The following is a 21,353-nucleotide window of genomic DNA, read 5'->3' as shown; positions in this document are numbered from 1 at the left end:
GCACCAACGGCAGATTGTGGTATTTTTACATCCGTACCCCAGTACGACCCATGTGACCACAGCGAAACGTCAAGACGTGAGGACCTACTGGTGAGCCAAAAACATCCAGCGGAGATACCTGGTAACCCAACACCAACCCTCCAGTGATGGGAGGAGGACCACGTCAGCATTCTGAGTGTGGCAAGCCCTGTAGGGATAGGGACAGAGACCCCAAGGAGAAGACAGGGAGGAGGGGTCTGCCAGACTGGATAATAGCTCAGTGAGACGCACACACAAAAGACAACACTCACACACGCACAAGATGGAAATAGAGTCAAATAAATGCTGTGCTTTGATGCGGTTTGGATGATGTCACTCCTTCTGGCACGCTATACCATGTGACAGAGTGTAAGAATTGGACGCGCAAAAAAACAAACAATTACAGGCAGAGAAATGGGAAAGGTGGTAGAAATAAGCAATCTCTGTTTCTGCCTGAGGTGGTGGAGAAGAGGTGGAGAGGCCACAGCCAGGATGAAGACACATCCTCTCTGCGTCATATCACTCTCTCTCTCCCTCCGCTTCTCTTCATGCCTCCCTCTATCGAGCCACTCCCTCTGCGGTCAGACAGAGGCCAACGCTTCAGCTCACTGCGGGAAGTCGTTCTTCCACACACACACACGCACGCACGCACGCACGCACAGCGCCGATGAGGGGTATTCTGAAGTCCCCTGCTGCTACAGCGAAGATAAAAAGCAGATCGGTAGACCCCCACCCTCTCCCCTCCCGCCACTCCTAAAAGTCAGGCCTGTCATCAGGTCCACACCACTGCATTTTCCACTACAGCAGCTGCTCTTATTCTAAAAATGTAGAAAGCTAAACTGCCACAGACCCTGCAGCTGCACGTAGTCATTCTGCATGGCGGGTGTATTTAGGGACATTTGCCATATTATTCTCTCCATGGCTCTCTACTAGATACGGAAACAACTGCACAGTCCCTGGCATTCCATTTCTAGTGCTGTAATGTCTGTTATGGTTATAGTGTATGATCAGTCACCAGCCTACACTGTCCGTCATTCATCGTTGTCATAATCATGGTTTGCTAGATCACAGGAGTTATTGAGAGCTACCCAATGAGGGGAGAGCAGGAGCAGTGAGGCCCTTCCTGCTGTGTGTACCATCCCGGCTGCTGTGCAGTCTATTTACATTTCATATAGGAGAGGGGCGCAGCAGCTAGCCCTGTTTAGTGTGCAAATAGAGCCAGCCTGGCCCACTCCAGTATCCAGGCAACCAGAACCCAGATTGGCGGTGCAGCCCCTGACCCGCACAAATTCATTTCATTAGAGGCCTTTGTAGGGAGGGGGAAAGACAAACAAGCCGAGTAGAGATCCATTAAGGTTGTGATGAACGGAGTGGCCTGGGGGGAGGAGATGGGATGGAGGGGGCTCTGTCTCATCTCTCTCACCTGAGAGATCATAGGCCAGACAGACAGGACAGGGCCTCCATCCAGACTGGACAGCGCCACCTGTCCACCCAGCAGTCTCTGGTCTGAGAGCAGGGGGCTGGAATCCAATAAATTCATCTGATATTCTGAGCATGATTGCTTTCCCCTACACCTCTCCCTCTCTCTCTACCGTGGAGAGAGCACTCTGACCAATGCAGCTCAGTGCTGCTGCTAGAATGCGTCTCTGGTAAATCATCTCATCTTTCTCTGCCAGTGACGTAGGCGAAGTGAGGTTGTGCCATATATTCTGCCATGCGCCAGGGAAAGCTAGGGAGGCTGGGAAGAAAAAAAACGGTATATTTTCTACCCTCATATCGGAAGCCTTCATCTCCTCGTCGCTGACTCACTCATCTTAGTGCTCCTCCCCCTCCACGCATCCTTCCTTTCCTCATCCTCTTTTCTCTTCTCCTATCCAAAAGCTCAGCATCTGATCCTACCATCTCCTGGTCAAACAGAAATGAGAGAAAGGCAGAGCGCCTGACATAGCCACAATAATAATACACACTGGGCTTGTTGCCTGGCAACGCGGGGACAGGGCACATGTACCGAACGAGCTGGCGGAATGAGAGAGCGTGTGAGAGGGGGGAGGGATGGAGAGTTGGAGGAATAATGGTAATGTGTGCCTCTGCATACTAAGCCAAGCCAGCGATGAGGATCCATTTCTGCCCTTCACCTTCTAAAAGAGTAAGACTATTTTCCCTGTGCAGTCTCTCCACCCTAGTCTTACAGAGATGGGGATATTCCACAGTAAACACCATGGATACACAGACCTCCACGCAGTCACAGCGACACGTCCGGGGCACATGTTGTGCTCCAGTTGTCCGGGCTCCAGAGATGCTCGAGGTGTCCCTGTCGTCAGGCTGCCCAGTCCTAACTAGCCTCACATCAACGGAGAGCAACAAGGAGACCGTGTCCTTCTCCCTAGCAACCAATGCTAGCCAAGTAGCTACCTAGTTTGTTTTGATTCAAAGAAGAGCTAGATGGCTGATTATTATTGAGTAGCTTGTATCTAGGAGCAGGATGGGCATGGTACTGTTAACCAGCTATACTGCACACGGAAATGCCACCATCCTGTTGTCAACAAGCAGGGTACTGGGATTGGTGACAATTGCACACCCTTATTTACCTTGATTGATTCCTTTTAAATAAAGTGAACGGATTTAGAGGCACTTAAGCTAATTAAGGGCTCTACCAGTGATGCGGGGAGGCCCCTGATCCGAAGGAGGGGAACTAGGGTAGTAGAGCAGGGATTGGGCGGAGACAGACGGATTTAAGGAACAACTACAGTAAGGCGAGGGAGGGCAACACACGTTACTCTAAAAGTCACACGGTCTCTACATACGCCTGGTAGATTTCACCCTCTAACTTACACTAACATAAAACATCGAGGCTAGGCTGGAGCTTTAAATCATGAATTCAGGGGGCACGTGCAGGACGAATCCCCCCCAAAAATCTGAAAATGGGCCAGTCGGCTACTCTGCCCGCATGTACACATCACACACACAAAGCACCCAGCTAGCTTCATACCTGCAGCCCAGCAGGCTATCTCCATAATGGATAGTAAATCTGCTTTTCTCTAACATAGCTCCGACATCACTAGTAGGTTGCTCTGAATGGTTATTGGATTTCCACCTAGTAGCACACACGCATTGGCCATATATAAAAAAAGTCATTTCATAATGCATATTCATACAGATCAATGGAGCGTGTAACAGGGAGTCCATCTAATCAGAAGAGCATTTACATTGGGCCTATCAGCGGCTAGGAGGCCGGTGCTATTGCCATGGCAGCGAGCTAGATAAAGCCATGCTAGACGAGGATCCCAGAAAAACAAAGCCTTGCTCACTGTTACAATGGCACTGCTATACTATTTACTTACTTCCATGGGACCTGTTTAGTGTCATTACTGTAACTCACCAGGGGCCATCATCCCACCTAATCAGACGTGCATTAACACACAAATCTGCTTCTCAAAGACCTAGAAATTAATCTCAGTGGATCCCAACGATGACAAACAAGACTGGCCAAGACTGAGCCGTCTCTCTCTACTTCCTCTGAATGTAGAAGGCAGCTTGGGGTAACTGCAGTTGTTCCTCGGAGCTCAACAGCCAATCAGGAGGGCCACGACGGGATTAGCCCCGAGCAGCTTCTCACAAGCTCCCTTATGCGCATATAGTCTAATACACAGAGTAACATGCCTCCGCACCTCACTCAACAACCCCCTACACATACACCTCACTCAACAACCCCCTACACATACACCTCACTCAACAACCCCCTACACATACACCTCACTCAACAACCCCCTACACATACACCTCACTCAACAACCCCCTACACATACACCTCACTCAACAACCCCCTACACATACACCTCACTCAACAACCCCCTACACATACACCTCACTCAACAACCCCCTCCGCTCTACAACTAATGAGCTGAAGCCTGAGCCTGGACCCACAGCCCTGAGAGGGGGAAGGCCTGAAGACCTGCCGTGCCTCAGTGGGGGAAGAGAACATACACACACACACACATGTAAATAATGTAGGATTACACGTGTGCGTAGCCAAACATGTGCCTACGGAGTGCAATGAGCAGCACACCATTGCAGGTCTAGGCCTGCTTGCAGAACGTAGAGCACTCAGAAACCAAGCTCTGTTCCATTTATAAATCGCTCAGCTGAAGCACTGCCCTTTACAAGGCGCTGTGAACGGCGACAGCATCTTAAACCCCTTAAACAAATCAACCGATCTCACGTAGGCAACACAAAAACACACCCACATTCACAAAGCTAGGCAACTTAAACAACCTGTTAGCGCGTGACACACCCATACACCCACATCTATGGAGGGAGCAGTGTGTTGTTCTCCCTCTTGCTGTTACGTTTATACGCTTGGCGTATATAACTGTGGCGTCGGCGTGGTCCTTCTAGGAATCAGTGAGAATAGCCGTGACACGCAGACTGATAACAATTGGAGTCAGAGAGCTGTGGCCAGCCATGCGGCACTGGCAGAGGTGAGGGCTGCAGCTCCTGCCAAGCCAAATCTTGTCAGGATGAGACTGCAGCCAAAGAAAGGCGGGGGAACGGCAGAACGACCCCCATCAAACATGCCCTTACTACCTCACACTGGAAATGAGGCCCGTCAATTATATCACAATCTCTAATCAAAACGCTAGCATTAAAGAAACCGGGGTAATACCAACATGGTTTGTGCAGGCATGGCGCCAGGATTCTCTCTCTCACGGGGCTAAGGGGGGCTTGACCAATACCTGGGGGGGGGGGGGCTAAGAAAATAGTTGCTTCTCATGACTTCAGAGTTATAAGGAAGTAACTTTTTTTTCTTCAATAGAAGCAGATTTGGCACACAGCACATTCAATATTCATGTAGTATTTAATTGAATTGGGCCAAAGCGGGAGCAGGCGTGACAAAATAACATTCAACAAAATAGCTATAAGCCTAATACAAGTGACCACAAGGCAATGACAAAATCGTCTTTCAGCAAAAACAACACGATACATCCAAAATGCGACAACAAGAAGTGCATTTATTCCATATGCATAATCAGACAACTGTGCATTGGTAATAATGTTTCGGATGAAAGGGCTATCAACAACGTCAGAAATGACATAATATCCACAGTGCAGCCACAACGAGAAGTACAATACATTTAGCCTGCAAACACTTATAAAACGAACTGGCTATCATCACAATCTTAGTGATTTCATTTCTATTGCAAATAAAAATAACTTGTAGGCCGACGATTTATATGCGTCTTGCTGTGCATTGGTTATAATGTTATGGATTAAACGTCTATCACAACGTCAGAAATGAAAGCAATAATATCCACAGTGCAGCCACAACGAGAAGTGCATTTATCCTATGCCTGTGCACACATGGTGTAAAACAATCTCACCCAAACCGGACGCGCGCGTGCGCAAATTGATTTTGTCCCCCCCTACACCAAACACGATCACCACACACAGGTTGAAATATCAAAAACTCTCAACCAATTATATTAATTTGGGGACAGGACGAAAAGCTTTAAACATTTATGGCAATTTAACTAGCTAGCTTGCAGTTGCTAGCTAATTTGTCCTATTTAGCTAGCTTGCTGTTGCTAGCTAATTTGTCCTGGGATATAAACATTGAGTTGTTATTTTACCTGAAATGCACAAGGTCCTCTATTCCGACAATTAATCCACACATAAAATGGTCAACAGATTTGTTTCTAGTCATCTCTCCTCCATCCAGGCCTTTTCTTTTTTGGACTTTATATGGCAATTGGCATCTAAACTTTCATAGTATTACCATGACAACCCACGAACTCAGTTCGTCTTTCAATCACCCACGTGGGTATAACCAATGAGGAGATGGCACATGGGGATCTGCTTCTATAAACCAATGAGGAGATGGGAGAGGCAGGACTTGCACCGCGTTCAGCGTAACAAATAGAACTGACTTCTATTTTCTCCCTTTGCAACGCAGACGCTCGTTGGCGCGCGCGAGTAGTGTGGGTCCAATGATTGAATAACATGTATGTGTACATTTATTTTGCAGTGCGCGAGCGGTGTGGTCAGCAGGTTATAGAGATTATGTTTCTATTGCAAAAATACTTGTAGGCTGACTGCTAAAAAGCTTGAGGGGGCTTAACTAGGGCTAGGCAGATCAGTGACGGTACTATAGCCCCCCCTAGCCCCGGTGTAGCGCCGTGCCTACTCAGGTGTTTCCCCATTTACTGTGCTACAGATACATCAAATGAAAGGAGAGAGAGAAAGAAGACATAGCTAACATGGTTTCACAGATAACACTCAGCAGGAACGTCACTGCGTACCACTCAGTGTGTATGTGTGTATAATCAGTGTGTGTGAATTAGTGTGTGTGTGTGTGTGTGTGTGTGTGTGTGTGTGTGTGTTCGTAAGAGAGATAAATGTGAGGCGCTGTGACTAGGGCTCCATTAATTAAGGATTATGGGAGGAGGTAAAAATAACCGTGGAGCGGAGCTGGGTAATGAACAAAGCACGGGGGAGGAACACAGGGAGATGGGATGTGACCTTTACTAACGTGAATATGAAAACATCATCAAAACAATACGCCATCAAGCGCTGCCTGCACCCATCTTGTCGTGCTAGGATGAAGAAGCTGTCAAAACCTTTCCCCGACGTAACGTGACTACGCAGTCATGTGTGAAAGACACTCAGTAGATTACTGATGGGATGGGAAGTGTGGTGCTGGCAGGTTTACCAGAGAGAACATGGCTGGAGAGGTTTCTCAGGCCTCTCAGCCTTACTAGTGTTGTAAATGTCTGCCACTACTAGGTTAGATCCTCGTGGGTCAGTAGCCTAGATCTAACTGGGAGAGTGTGTGTGTGTGTGTGTGTGTGTGTGTGTGTGTATGCGTGTGTGTGTATGCATGTGTGTTTCTGGGGCTCCTAAGAGTAGGCTGGGGCGCCAAGACAGGCCGGGGCCCCAGAGCCCAGACCACAGGCAGGCTGACACGGGACAGTTGGCAGGGCTGCCTGAGACAACAGCATAAACAACCATGAGGAGTGGAAACCCGATCCCTCACAGTGGAAAAACCCTCAGCGCACCAGGCAGGCAGAACAGCAGAGAAAAAACTGCCATTATACCACCTCATTCCACATGGAGCCTCTCTGGCTGGGGAGCAGATTCACAGGAATCCTGGCCTGACAGACACACACACACGTCCTCTCTTGCTCTATGGGAAGTTGATTGGGAGCATTCCGGGGACCAAACAGAATTCTAATTTGTCCTGGTTCAGCAATAGCAGAGGCATGAGAGGAGCCGCTCCCTCAGATCCCAGATGAATTATATATCAATGAGCAAGATGAAAGGCCTCTAACAGCACAGCACGGCAGTCTGAGAGCTGGGGCGGGGCCTGAGGTGCTGCTATGCACCCCCAACTGCCCACTGGGAGGTGGCTGGCTAAAAAGGGTACAGCCAGGGATCCACCGTGTGTGTGTGTGTGTGTGTGTGTGTATGGCTGGACGAAGGGAACCAATGAGCTGGAAAACACTGAGCGCTTGGCCAAGGTGAACGTCACATTCTAACGAGCTCAGAAGTTATTTCCCAGCGCCCACGCCCCCCTGGGGATCTCTGTATAACTTCGGAACATGTTCTCCACCAAGCACACCAGCAATTACAGCCACAGATGACCTGGAGCAGGCTGGCTCCACTAAATATGCTCTTTCCTTCTGAATACATTCCACCTCCAGCTCTGTCGTTCAGTCACTCCCTGGTTTCCCCTTTCTATCCTCTCTGCAATGTTTTCCTCCCATACATGTATTCTCATTGCTACTAAATGAAATCCCCATCGGCCACCACTGAGCCCCACATATCCAGGGCAGTCCCCTCCATCATACAGATACACTGTGTCCACAGCCGGCCAGCCCTGAACCACACAATGGAACAATCAATACTCTCATTAGACAAAGTAGACCTGCGCCAATTAGTGGTTTGGACTAGTGCCATCCAAGAACCCTTCCACTGAATCAATGACACTGGTCAACAAATATGGCAGTTTCCAATGACTAGGCTACCTGCATGGCTAGTCACAGGGGATGTGAATGGATTAGTATGGAGTGTTTCTCTCTGCTGCCTGCAGTGGATGCTAATGCAGGTCTGTTATACCCAATTCACATAGAACTTGTGGTACATTGCTTGAAAAAAATAATTGGGCAATGTTTATATGGTCCCCTATGAAACAGCCAAATGTTTACCACATTCTTGTCACCATTCGCCTTTCATATCGCCATTGCTTTTGCCAGGAGGAAGCAAGAGGCATTACACTTTGACCCTGTTGTTGTGATCATCTAATCAAAGTTTATTTGTCACGTGCGCCGAATACAACAGGTGTAGACCTTACAGTGAAATGCTTACTTACAGGCTCTAACCAATAGTGCAAAAAAGGCATTAGGTGAACAATAGGTAGGTAAAGAAATAAAACAACAGTAAAAAGACAGGCTAGTAGCGAGTCTATAAAAGTAGCGAGGCTATATACAGACACCGGTTAGTCAGGCTGATTGAGGTAGTATGTACATGTAGATATGGTTAAAGTGACTATGCATATATGATAAACAGAGAGTAGCAGCAGCGTAAAAGAGGGGTTGGCGGGTGTGGGGCGGGACACAATGCAGATAGCCCGGTTAGCCAATGTGCGGGAGCACTGGTTGGTCGGCCCAATTGTCATGGTAACCTGAGTGACAGCAAGCCCGTGAACGCAAACTCCTCCGACAGGAATATGATTACTACGTCGTTCCGTCTGTGATACCGGAAATACCTTTCAGACTGAGAAAATGCGTTGGCGGTATGGTAAAGTTGGTGGGAAAATGTCTTGGTATGAAAGGGATATTATTCCGTCCTCGGTGAGGCTGAAGTGTCACTGGTTGCCCATGTTGTGTGTGTCACAGGGCAGTAAAACTCCACACGTGTAAGGGGAGAAGAGAATAAGAAAAATGTATTACGAGACAGAGGATGTATCCCGTTTGAATAATAAATGTTGATGCACAAGCAGAGAGAGAGAGAGCAAGAGAGAGATGGAGAGGAGAGGGAGAGCAAGAGAGAGCAAGCGAGAAAAAGGAGACAGAGTGAGAGAGAGAGCGAGAGAGAGGCGAGAGAAAAATCGAGAACAAGGAGAGGAGAGAGAGGAGACGGAGAGGAGAGCGAGAGAGGGCAAGAGAGGAGAGGCGGGTGAGAGAGAGAGGAGAGAGAAAGAGAGAGAAAAAGGAGAGAGGAGAGAGAACGAGAGATGGAGAAATAAGCCTACTAGCTATAAGCTCACAACATGAGATGGAATAAAAACAGTCTTCCTTCCCCCTCCTCATAGCTGACTACTAGACGATGTGAGAGCAGCAGCCACTCTGAATTCAGAGCACATAGCCTCACGCTACAGTGCATTCTGGGAAGCCCTCTCCATTAGCAGCGCTGGAGCGGCATACACACACAGGCCTTGTTCAAGGCAGCAGATGGAATTGGGAGGAGGTGGGGGAAGGAAAGGAAGCCCCACTACCTTCCAGTCAAGATGACCTCTTCCTCCTCAGGAAAGCAGCTTGGCGAGAGACAGCTGCACACGACAGAGTTATATATATATTTTTAAACATTTTTATTTAACCTTTATTTAAGTAGGCAAGTTAGTTAAGAACAAATTCCTATTTACAATGACTGGCTACCAAAAGGCAAAAGACCTCCTGCGGGGACAGGGGCCTGGGATTAAAAATAAATACAATAGAAATATAGGACAAAACACACATCACGACAAGAGAGGCAACACAACACTACATAGAGACCTACGACAACAACATAGCAAAGCAGCAACACATGACAACAGAGCATGGTAGCAGCACAACAACATGGTAGCAGCACAACAACATGGTAGCAGCACAACAACATGGTAGCAGCACAACAACATGGTAGCAGCACAACAACATGGTACAAACATTACTGAGCACAGTCAACAGCGCAAAGGGCAAGAAGGTAGAGACAACAATACATCACGCAAAGCAGCCACAACTGTCAGTAAGAGTGTCCATGAATGAGTCTTTGAATTAAGAGATTTCGATAAAACTGTCCAGCGAACTGAAAAGACAAGCGACCCAGGGATGTGTGTGCTTTGGGGACCTTTAACAGAATGTGACTGGCAGAACGGGTGTTGTATGTGGAGGATGAGGGCTGCAGTAGATATCTCAGACAGGGGGGAGTGAGGCCAAAGAGGGTTTTATAAATAAGCATCAACCAGTGGGTCTTGCGACAGGTATACAGAGATGACCAGTTTACAGAGGAGTATAGAGTGCAGTGATGTGTCCTACAAAGAGCATTGGTGGAAAATCTGATGGCCGAATGGTAAAGAACATCTAGCTGCTCGAGAGCACCCTGACCTGCCGATCTATAAATGATATCTCTTTAATCTAGCATGGGTAGGATGGTCATCTGAATCAGGGTTAGTTTGGCAGCTGGGATTGAAAGACGAGCGATTACGATAGAGGAAACCAAGTCTAGATTTAACTTTAGCCTGCAGCTTTGATATGTGCTGAGAGAAGGACACCTGTGGACAGAGTTTTAGCCTGCGCTAGGCAGTGGAGACACAATGGCAACAGACTCCCATTCTGAGCTTGTACAGATCCGTGGACATCTTGGAGAGCAGCATGGCCGTATCATTCCCTGGGGCAGCACTGAACCAGACAAGCACCATTTGCCCTGGTGCTCCCTCCCCCACAATGACTGCAGAGCAGAGCAGGCCTCGAGGCCGGCTGGCACAACGCTCCTGGAGTAAATATCAGTAAATTGGGAAAAGTAATGACTGCAATAAAATCACTTCAGTGAGCCTCGCTCCCAGCAGCCAGTATTGGGTCTGAGTGCTTTTAAGAGGCTCCGAGCAGAGTTCCTCACTGACTTTAATACAGGCCTTTAATGCCTTTAATGCAAGTGTTAACATAAAGCCAACCCGTTCACCACTTTAACCCAGGCCTCCTCCATTATTGTGACTCTGGCAGAATGTACTATGTGGAATACCATACATCTGTACCCAGTGAGAGACTGTCTGGCCCTAGTATTACAGAGGTAGAACGAGAGGGAAGGCTGACACGGTGATATCACATCATTTCTCACAGGAGCTATTTGTATTCAGCAAGGAGGCGCAACGGTCTTCTGTTCACTGTTTACGTCAGTGCAATGCCAACAGGGCACAGCTCTGCTGTATGGCGTGCTGTATGGTTCCCTATGGGGGTGGCTGGCTGGTCTGAAATGGCTCCAGAGTACTGAAGCCAGTGAACCAGGGCTGTGTGGGCGGCTTTAGCGGGATATCAGGGTCTTTGGGACACACTCACTCCAGCTATGAGCGGAGCCCTCTGAGTCACAAGACTTGCCCGGCGGAGTCGGTCAGCTGAACATGGCAGTCTGTCCACACACACACACACACACATAACACATGAGGGCTTCGTGTCAACAATCCAGACCAATATTTTCCTTTGACAACCATACACCAAAGAAATTGTTCTCTTGCACTCCGGGCCAAGAAATGTGCTTTCCTTCAATCTGTTCCTTGGTTGACTGTGGTGGAAAAACACTTGTATAGCTGTGGCTGCTGTTCCCCCTTCACATAGTGTCTGTATTTGAGGCTTGCGCCTGCTCCTGGTCCCAGGCAGGACAAAGAGCCCTGGCTATTGAGCCCTGGCCTGATTTAGCCCAGGCAGGGAGCAGCAGTGTTTGGCCCCTATTGGGTTTCAGCTCAATGTATGGACAGGCTTCTCTGTCACAAAGGCCACTCTGTTCTGGAGCCTCATTGGGGGAGTGGGAAGGCCGTGACCCCTCAGACTCAGGGAGGGGGTTGATGGGGAGGGTAAAAGGGGGGGGTGACAGACCATTTGGCTCAAACCAGTGCATTGTGGATCTCCTCAACTTATTCCTCTCTCCTCTTTTCCATGTCAATAATACAAATGAATGACCTGTCCAGCAGAAACCAGGTGACAGTACTTAACACTAGAAAGGCCTTGAGGGACACCCCTTTCAGCCAATGACGTGTCTTTTGGACATCAACATTTCAAGCTGTGCCTATCTCTTCATACAATTTGACAATTCATAGTATCGTCACGGTCAGACTATTGTCAATTTAATCTTGTCGTTAGGCTAACTCTATTAATATGTGTGAAATTTGTTTCAATATAGTTTAGGTAAAGTTTTGATGGGCCATCTGCGCAGGCTGGCTGGCTGGCTGTGAATGACTGGTGGTGAATTGGGGGGGGGAGTAATTAAACATGTAAATGAGTTGAGTCCACATGACGTTGTCAGCTTTTCCAGTGCTAGAAGCACACACTTCCTCAGTCACATGGATTCTGTAGCTTGCACTTTTACACACCCTGCTATGGCCTGTGTTGACCAAACTTTTACCCCCATGACCTCAAATATAAAGTGAGTCAAAACACCAGCCTGACTTATCACATCAATGCAGGGAAGAGACATGAAAACACCAGTCACAACACCATTTCCCTGTGTAATTGTGTCTGTGTGATTGAGTGAGAGCGTAAATCTGTGAGTGTGTGTGTGTGTTCCAGCTCTGCACTCCTCTGAATGGAAACTGCAGTATTGGACAGAGGTGCAGACCTGAGGGGGAAAGTTCTTCCCTTTTTCACAGGGCATCACCACTCTGTCTGTAATCAAAGCAGCAAGACACTTCCAGACACCAACTCCAACCAGATGTATGCAATTTAAACAATTAAAGCTTTCCCCTAACATTCGGCAGTTCTACCGCAACACAGGCACTTATCAGCCTGACATAGTCCCTGCCTAACCCAGTTAGCAGAAGGGGGGGGGAGACATCAGCTCTCTCTCATTCTGTACCTGTGTCTATGAAACATCCAGCCCCTCTAGTATGTCTGAAAGCTTTACACAGCAGAAAGAGTTAAGAGACAGGCAGGCCTCTCCTGAAGCTATAAGCTCTCCCTCTCCTGCCGTGCTCCCTCTCTCCTTCCCTCTTTCAGCCTGGAATTTCCTGTTGATGGCCCACTGCTAACGCCCCACTCACTCTCATGGAAAAATTTGACAAGCTGCAAACATTTTCTCTCCACGAGCAGGAAGGCAATCAGCGAAGAGAGGGAGGGAATGACAGAGTGGAGAGAAAAATGAGAAACGTGTCGTTGAGGGTTTTGGCGTACCAGGAGTTGCACCACACCGGCCCAGAGTCCTAATTACCCAGCCAGAGACAAGGCCTGGTAAGGCTGTAATGATACACCACTGCTCGTGATAGACACCTCTTGATAGCACAGAGATTAGGCCTCTGCTGGTCTGGTCAGGCAGCCTGCAGCATGTGACTGGGCCAGCAGACATGTTGAATATCGAGAGAGAGAGAGAGACAGAGAGAGAGAGCTGCTGATATAATACAGCTCTATCAGATAAGCCAGGCCAGGGAGAGAGAGGGGGACGTGGGGAGGAAGGCAGGGAACATCAGGTAGGCTGGCCTGGGCTGAGATGGATAGACATGTGGGCAACAGATTGGATACGTTAGCTAGTGTGGTGGTAATTGGTTTTTGTTTGGGCTGGGTGGAGAAGAGAGCCGAGGACGGCGGCCCCTGGTCTTACCAGTTGAACAGCAGGGGCACGGGATCCACGACAGCCTGGGCGCTCACAGGACAAGGGGTGCATTGAGACTGGGGAGAAGGGAAAGATGATACACGCATGAGAATGTGCAGACTGCAAACCCAGCCACTCATGTTCCCTCCAAAAAGCTCCCATTTTCCCGCAACCTCCCTAGTGGTTTCCTGACGCTCTCCCATCGCCCTCTGCATATATCTCTCTTATGTTCCAGTACAGCGTTGCCCCTAAATGGACTTGGCCAACACTGTGAAAGGTAGTCTAATACATTTCAGCCCAACTGAGGATGTAACGACGGGATGTTTTTAGAGAGGGAGGGGGGCTGTAGTGTTGTCTATTTTTTCCTCCCATCGTTCCCTTAGTCGTTGCGCGGTTGAGTGACTCATCAAAATCCTCAGTATGCTCCTTACATCAAGAGGCACGCTCACACTGCCATAAAAGAAGACATAGAAAGGGGAACACAAAAGGACACACGTGCGTACGCTAACGGCTCCGAAAAGTAGGCCAGGGCATCTAGCTGTTCTTCAAGGCCTCTGCGTCATTTCTAAACACCTGTGACAGGCGTCTGCATCCAGCCAGCCTTCCATCCCCCACCTTAAGACTCCTGTTTAGTGTTCCCCTGACACACATCTTTCCAGGCCTTCCCTCTTCAGTGTCATAACACACACACACACACACACACACGATTGCATAACAGCATGTGGGGAGCGGGGGCCCCTGTGCTGTGAGTGGGGGGGGGCCAAAGGGAGAGGGCTGGGGCTCCACTCAGTCTCTGAGCAGAAGGCCACATTCATATGCAGATACTGGGGGCCATGTGTGGAGAACAGGAGAACTGCCTTCCCACACTGGAACCAATCACTCGTTCACAGTGAAGCCTTCCAGGAAAACAGAAATGGAAACAAATAAAAACAAAGCAATTACACACCTTCTTTCCACCCTTTGTGTTACTTAAATAGGGCTGCCTTTATAAACAGTCCCAGACACATATGAAGAGGGGCTTAAAGCAGATTTAAATCTCATCTGCTTGGCCTCAGCAGCCAATGGGTTAAAAAAGATTGGGGAAAGTTGCATGGAGGCTCAATCTCAATTTGGCATAATGGTCCCATTTTGAAACTGTCATTTTGTCACTAAGATGGCAACTTTAAGAGCAGAGCACATCCACCATGGATAGCTCGGTGGGTAGCGTCAGTGCTAAACTAAATAGCAGTCAGAACCTTTCAGAACAAAGCGATTTTCAGGGGGTGGTGTCTTTTTTTGGTTTAACTCGTGATATAAACCTGGGACGGGCAGTTAGGACTGGGCTAGATAAATGTAGAGCCTTGGGATGCCATGGCTATTAACTTGGGTTTACAGCCAAAACACAAAAGATTACTACAAGCTCTACGCAGATGCAAGATTGCAACACTCAATGTCGTTGTTCGACACAAAAGGGGGCAGCTCCTTGTAATATGCTCTGGCATTCTACATCCTTTTTTACTACCTGAAAATTGAAAACGCGCTGTATCATTCTTCCACAGCCGTGGGGGCAGTGTTGTTTGGTTCCTTGATCTGATCTACAGGCTACATAGACTATTCATAAAAGTAGTCCTTTTGGCATTGATTATCAAATATAATCTCAGCAACTGTTCAAACAGTAAACCAAACAACAGGAATCCACCCCCAACCGTATTTTGTTTAGAAGCCTGTAATAACTGATTACACAGACAGTGTAGTGAAGGCGGCGCAAAAGTACCTGTTCAACAAATTCGGCTTGGCACCTAAAACCTTCACAAACTTTTACAGATGCACAATTGAGAGCATCCTGTCGGGCTGTATCACAGCCTGGTCTGACAAATGCACCGCCCGCAATCGCAGGGCTCTCCAGAGGGTAGTGCGGTCTGTACAACGCATCACCGGGGGCAAACTACCTGCCCTCCAGGACACATACAGCACCCGATGTCACAGGAAGGCCAAACAGATCATCAAGGACAACAACCACCCGAGCCACTGCCTGTTCACACCGCTATCATCCAGAAGGTGAGGTCAGTAGAGGTGTATCAAAGTTGGTCAGAGAGACTGAAAAACAGCTTCTATCTCAAGGCCATCAGACTGTTAAATAGCCATCACTAGGTGGCTTCCACCCGGTTACGTAACACTGCACCTTAGAGGCTGCTGCCTATATACTTAGACTTGAAATCACTGGCCACTTTAATAATGGAACACTAGTCACTTCGATGTTTACATATTTTGCTTTAATTATCTCATATGTATGTACTGTATTCTACTGTAGATTTATATACACTGCTCAAAAAAATAAAGGGAACACTAAAATAACACATCCTAGATCTGAATGAATGAAATAATCTTATTAAATACTTTTTTCTTTACATAGTTGAATGTGCTGATGTAACAGTGTAGGTTCCGTCCCTCTCTTCGCCCCAACCCGGGCTTGAACTAGGGACCCTTGCACACATCAACAACTGACGCCCACGAAGTATCGTTGCCACAAAAGCCGCGGCCCTTGCAACGCAAGGGGAAACCCTACTTCAAGTCTCAGAGCGAGTGACGTCACTGATTGAAACGCTATTAGTGCGCACCACCGCTAACTAACTAGCCATTTCACATCGGTTACACTGAGAACAAAATCACACAAAAATAAATCAATGGAAATCCAATTTATCAACCCATGGAGGTCTGGATTTGGAGTCACACTCAAAATTAAAGTGGAAAACCACACTACAGGATGATCCAACTTTGATGTAATGTCCTTATAACAAGTCAAAAATGAGGCTCAGTAGTGTGTGTGGCCTCCACGTGCCTGTATGACCTCCCTACAACGCCTGGGCATGCTCCTGATGAGGTGGCGGATGGTCTCCTCAGGGATCTCCTCCCAGACCTGGACTAAAGCATCCGCTAACAGTCTGTGGTGCAACGTGATGTTGGTGGATGGAGCAAGACATGATGTACCAGATGTGCTCAATTGGATTCAGGTCTGGGGAACGGGCGGGCCAGTCCATAGCATCAATGCCTTCCTCTTGCAGGAACTGCTGACACACTCCAGCCACATGAGGTCTAGCATTGTCTTGCATTAGGAGGAACCCAGGGCCAACCGCACCAGCATATGGTCTCACAAGGGTTCTGAGGATCTCATCTCGGTACCTAATGGCAGTCAGGCTATCTCTGGCGAGCACATGGAGGGCTGTGCGGCCCCCCAAAGAAATGCCACCCCACACCATGACTGACCCACCGCCAAACCGGTCATGCTGGAGGATGTTGCAGGCAGCAGAACGTTCTCCACGGCGTCTCCAGACTCTGTCACATCTGTCACATGTGCTCAGTGTGAACCTGCTTTCATCTGTGAAGAGCACAGGGCGCCAGTGGCAGATTTGCCAATCTTGGTGTTCTCTGGCAAATGCCAAACGTCCTGCACGGTGTTGGGCTGTAAGCACAACCCCCACCTGTGGACGTCGGGCCCTCATACCACTCTCATGGAGTCTGTTTCTGACCGTTTGAGCAGACACATGCATATTTGTGGCCTGCTGGAGGTCATTTTGCAGGGCTCTGGCAGTGCTCCTCCTGCTCTTCCTTGCACAAAGGCGAAGGTAGCGGTCCTGCTGCTGGGTTGTTGCCCTCCTACGGCCTCCTCAACATCTCCTGATGTACTGGCCTGTCTCCTGGTAGCGCCTTCATGCTCTGGACACTACGCTGACAGACACAGCAAACCTTCTTGCCACAACTCGCATTGATGTGCCATCCTGGATGAGCTGCACTACCTGAGCCACTTGTGTGGGTTGTAGACTCCGTCTCATGCTACCACTAGAGTGAAAGCACCGCCAGCATTCAAAAGTGACCAAAACATCAGCCAGGAAGCATAGGAACTGAGAAGTGGTGTGTGGTCACCACCTGTAGAACCACTCCTTTATTGGGGGTGTCTTGCTAATTGCCTATAATTTCCACCTGTTGTCTATTCCATTTGCACAACAGCATGTGAAATTTATTGTCAATCAGTGTTGCTTCCTAAGTGGACAGTTTGATTTCACAGAAGTGTGATTGATTTGGAGTTACATTGTGTTGTTTAAGTGTTCCCTTTATTTTTTTGAGCAGTGTATTTATTAACTCCTTTCTTTTACATTTGTGTGTACTGTTGTGAATTGTTAGATATTACTGCACTGTTGGACACCCGCAATAACATCTGCTAAACATGTGTATGTGACCAATACCATTTGATTTGATTTGCTAGGCTGCCAACTAGGTAATACTACTAGCAAGGGAAGGCGACTCCAAAGTGTCCGCTAGTCCAAATATCCCATTCCGCCCACGGAGTGAAGCTTGTAGTAACCTTTAGGCCTGGCTACAAACAAGAACATACCTTTGGGGGGCCTCTTATCCTATGATGTACATTTCCTGACATCAAACCGTTGGGTTTAGGTGTTAACTGTGCCAGCTAGGCAGTAAGAAACAAAATGTATCGGAGAAGGATGTGATTCCCATTAGAAGAAAATCATTTCCCATTAGACAAGGAGAATGAAAGATGGGTTGTTTCCTGGAGTCAGGAGGTCGCATTAACGCGTATTTCTAGAAGTTATCAAAATGCAGACCATCTACGTTTGAAACCATGTCACCTGCATTTTATATTGAAAGTCAACAGTGTTCATTTTGCTTCAATAGATAGATCAGGAGAAAAACTACACCGGAGAAAAGTACTTCAGTCAAAGCGTTGACTGCTGATCGAATGCCCGTTCGCGAATGCAGGAATCGGATTTATTAAAACCTCTTGGGTAGGGGGCAGTATTTTCAAGTCCGGATAAAAAACGTACCCGATTTAATCTGGTTATTACTCCTGCCCAGAAACTAGAATATGCATATAATTTTTTGATTTGGATAGAAAACACCCTAAAGTTTCTAAAATTGTTTGAATGGTGTCTGTGAGTATAACAGAACTCATATGGCAGGCCAAAACCTGAGAAGATTCTATACAGGAAGTGCCCTCTCTGACCATTTCTTGGCCTTCTATAGCCTCTTTTCTTCTTTCAGTCTTGAACGAAAACAACATCTTCCGGTCGGAATATTATCGCTATTTTACGAGAAAAATCGCATAAAAATTGATTTTAAACAGCGTTTGACATGCTTCGAAGTACGGTAATGGAATATTTTGAATTTTTTTGTCACGACATGCGTCCGCGCGTCACCGTTCGGATAGGGACCTGAACGCACGGACAAAACAGAGGATATTTGAACATAACTGTGGATTATTTTGAACCAAAACAACATTTGTGGTTGAAGTAAAAGTCCTGGGAGTGCATTCTGACGAAGAACAGCAAAGGTAATCCAATTTTTCTTATAGTAATTCTGAGTTTAGTGAACGCCAAACTTGGTGGGTGTCAAATTAGCTAGCCCGTGATGGCGAGCCATCTACTCAGAATATTGCAAAATGTGCTTTTGCCGAAAAGCTATTTTAAAATCTGACACCGCGATTGCATAAAGGAGTTGTGTATCTATAATTCTTAAAATAATTATGTTTTTTGTGAACGTTTATGGTGAGTAATTTAGTAAATTCACCGGAAGGTTTTCGGTATGTTTGCTAGTTCTGAACGTCACATGCTAATGTAAAAAGCTGGTTTTTGATACAAATATGAACTTGATTGAACAAAACATACATGTATTGTATAACGTAATGTCCTAGGAGTGTCATCTGATGAAGATCATCAAAGGTTAGTGCTGCATTTAGCTGTGGTTTTGGTTTTTGTGACAGTATATGCTAGCTTGAAAAATGGGTGTGTGATTATTTCTGGCTGGGTACTCTCCTGACATAATCTAATGTTTTGCTTTCGTTGTAAAGCCTTTTTGAAATCGGACAATGTGGTTAGATTAACGAGAGTCTTGTCTTTAAAATGGTGTAAATAGTCATATGTTCGAGAAATTGAAGTTATAGCATTTTTAAGGTTTTTGAATATCGCGCCACTCAATTCCACTGGCTGTTGACTAGGTGGGACGATTTCATCCCACATACCCGAGAGAGGTTAAGACTTTTTTTTTTAACTAGGCAAGTCAGTTAACCTCTTACATCTAGACGTTCCGCTAGCGGAACACCTGCTCCAATATCCAATTATAGGCGTGGCGCGAATTACACATTCCTCAAAAATACAAAAACTTCAATTTTTCAAACATATGACTATTTCACAGCATTTTAAAGACAAGACTCTCCTTTATGTAACCACACTGTCCGATTTCAAAAAGGCTTTACAGCGAAAGCAAAACATTAGATTATGTCAGCAGAGTACCAAGCCAGAAATAATCAGACACCCATTTTTCAAGCTAGCATATAATGTCACAAAAAACAAAACCACAGCTAAATGCAGCACTAACCTTTGATGATCTTCATCAGATGACAACCCTAGGACATTATGTTATACAATGCATGCATGTTTTGTTCAATCAAGTTCATATTTATATCAAAAACCAGCTTTTACATTAGCATGTGACGTTCAGAACTAGCATACCCCCGCAAACATCCGGTGAATTTACTAAATTACTCACGATAAACGTTCACAAAAAACATAATTATTTTAAGAATTATAGATACAGAACTCCTCTATGCACTCGATATGTCTGATTTTAAAATAGCTTTTCGGTGAAAGCACATTTTGCAATATTCTCAGTAGATAGCCCAGCCATCACGGCTAGCCATTTAGACACCGACCAAGTTTAGCCCTGATCAAACTCCGATTTACTATTACAAAAGTTTCATTACCTTTGTTGTCTTCGTCAGAATGCACTCCCAGGACTGCTACTTCAATAACAAATGTTGGTTTGGTCCAAAATAATCCATCGTTATATCCGAATAGCGGCGTTTTGTTCGTATGCGTCCAGACACTATCCGAAATGGCAAAGAAGGGTCGCGCGCATGGCGCAATTCGTGACAAAAAAAATTCTAAATATTCCATTACCGTACTTCGAAGCATGTCAACCGCTGTTTAAAATCAATTTTTATGCCATTTTTCGCGTAGAAAAGCGATAATATTCCGACCGGGAATCTCCTTTTTGGGAAACAGAGGAAAAAAAATCACAAAGACGGGGGCGGTCAGGTCACGCGCCTAAGCCCAGAGTCCCTTGATCGGCCACTTGAGAAAGGCGATAATGTGTTTCAGCCTGGGGCTGGGATGACGACATTCAGGTTTTTCCCGGGCTCTGAGCGCCTATGGACGACGTAGGAAGTGTCACGTTAGAGCAGAGATCCTTAGTAAAAGATAGAGATGGCAAAGAAGTTCCAGAAATGGTCAGACAGGCCACTTCCTGTAAAGGAATCTCTCAGGTTTTGACCTGCCATTTGAGTTCTGTTATACTCACAGACACCATTCAAACAGTTTTACAAACTTTAGGGTGTTTTCTATCCATATATAATAAGTATATGCATATTGTAGTTACTGGGTAGGATTAGTAACCAGATTAAATCGGGTACGTTTTTTATCCAGCCGTGAAAATACTGCCCCCTAGCCATAAGAGGTTAAGAACAAATTCTTATTTACAATGACCGTCTAGGAACAGTGCCTTGTTGAGGGGCAGAACGACAGATTTGTACCTTGTCAGCTCGGGGATTCGATTTTGCACCCTTTCGGTTACTAGTCCAATGCTCTAACCACTAGGCTATGCTGCTAGTAAATATTTATCAGCGTGAAGTACAACTGAAGCGCACTAAATTAGTCATTTTACATCATGATTTGGAGCAAAGTGCGACTGAAGCCGAGCAGAAATTACAATAAGAAGCATTACAGATCTGCGTTTGAAAAAACGCA

The 21,353-nt window shown here is 46.8% G+C and overlaps 1 protein-coding gene across 4 annotated transcripts in view; it reads right to left on the bottom strand.

Moving 5' to 3' along the window:
• LOC106562161 (ankyrin repeat domain-containing protein 11) overlaps nt 1–21,353 on the bottom strand; it is a 150,524-nt gene that overhangs the window by 49,518 nt on the left and 79,653 nt on the right. For 2 of the 4 annotated variants that reach the window (XM_014126845.2, XM_014126847.2), the window contains exon 3: nt 13,570–13,637. The exons of 1 other annotated variant lie outside the window; for it this stretch is intronic. The gene's annotated coding sequence lies outside the window, so the exon portion shown is untranslated. Of the gene's footprint in view, nt 1–1,827; nt 1,847–13,569; nt 13,638–21,353 lie in introns of those variants that run through there. One more of the 4 variants, XM_045689074.1, reaches the window with a different exon arrangement.

Source organism: Salmo salar, chromosome ssa11, assembly GCF_905237065.1.
Source record: "Salmo salar chromosome ssa11, Ssal_v3.1, whole genome shotgun sequence".
NCBI classification, from domain to species: Eukaryota; Metazoa; Chordata; class Actinopteri; order Salmoniformes; family Salmonidae; genus Salmo; species Salmo salar.
The sequence above is the reverse complement of the archived record's forward strand: the minus strand, read 5'-3'. Positions and strand labels throughout refer to the sequence as shown.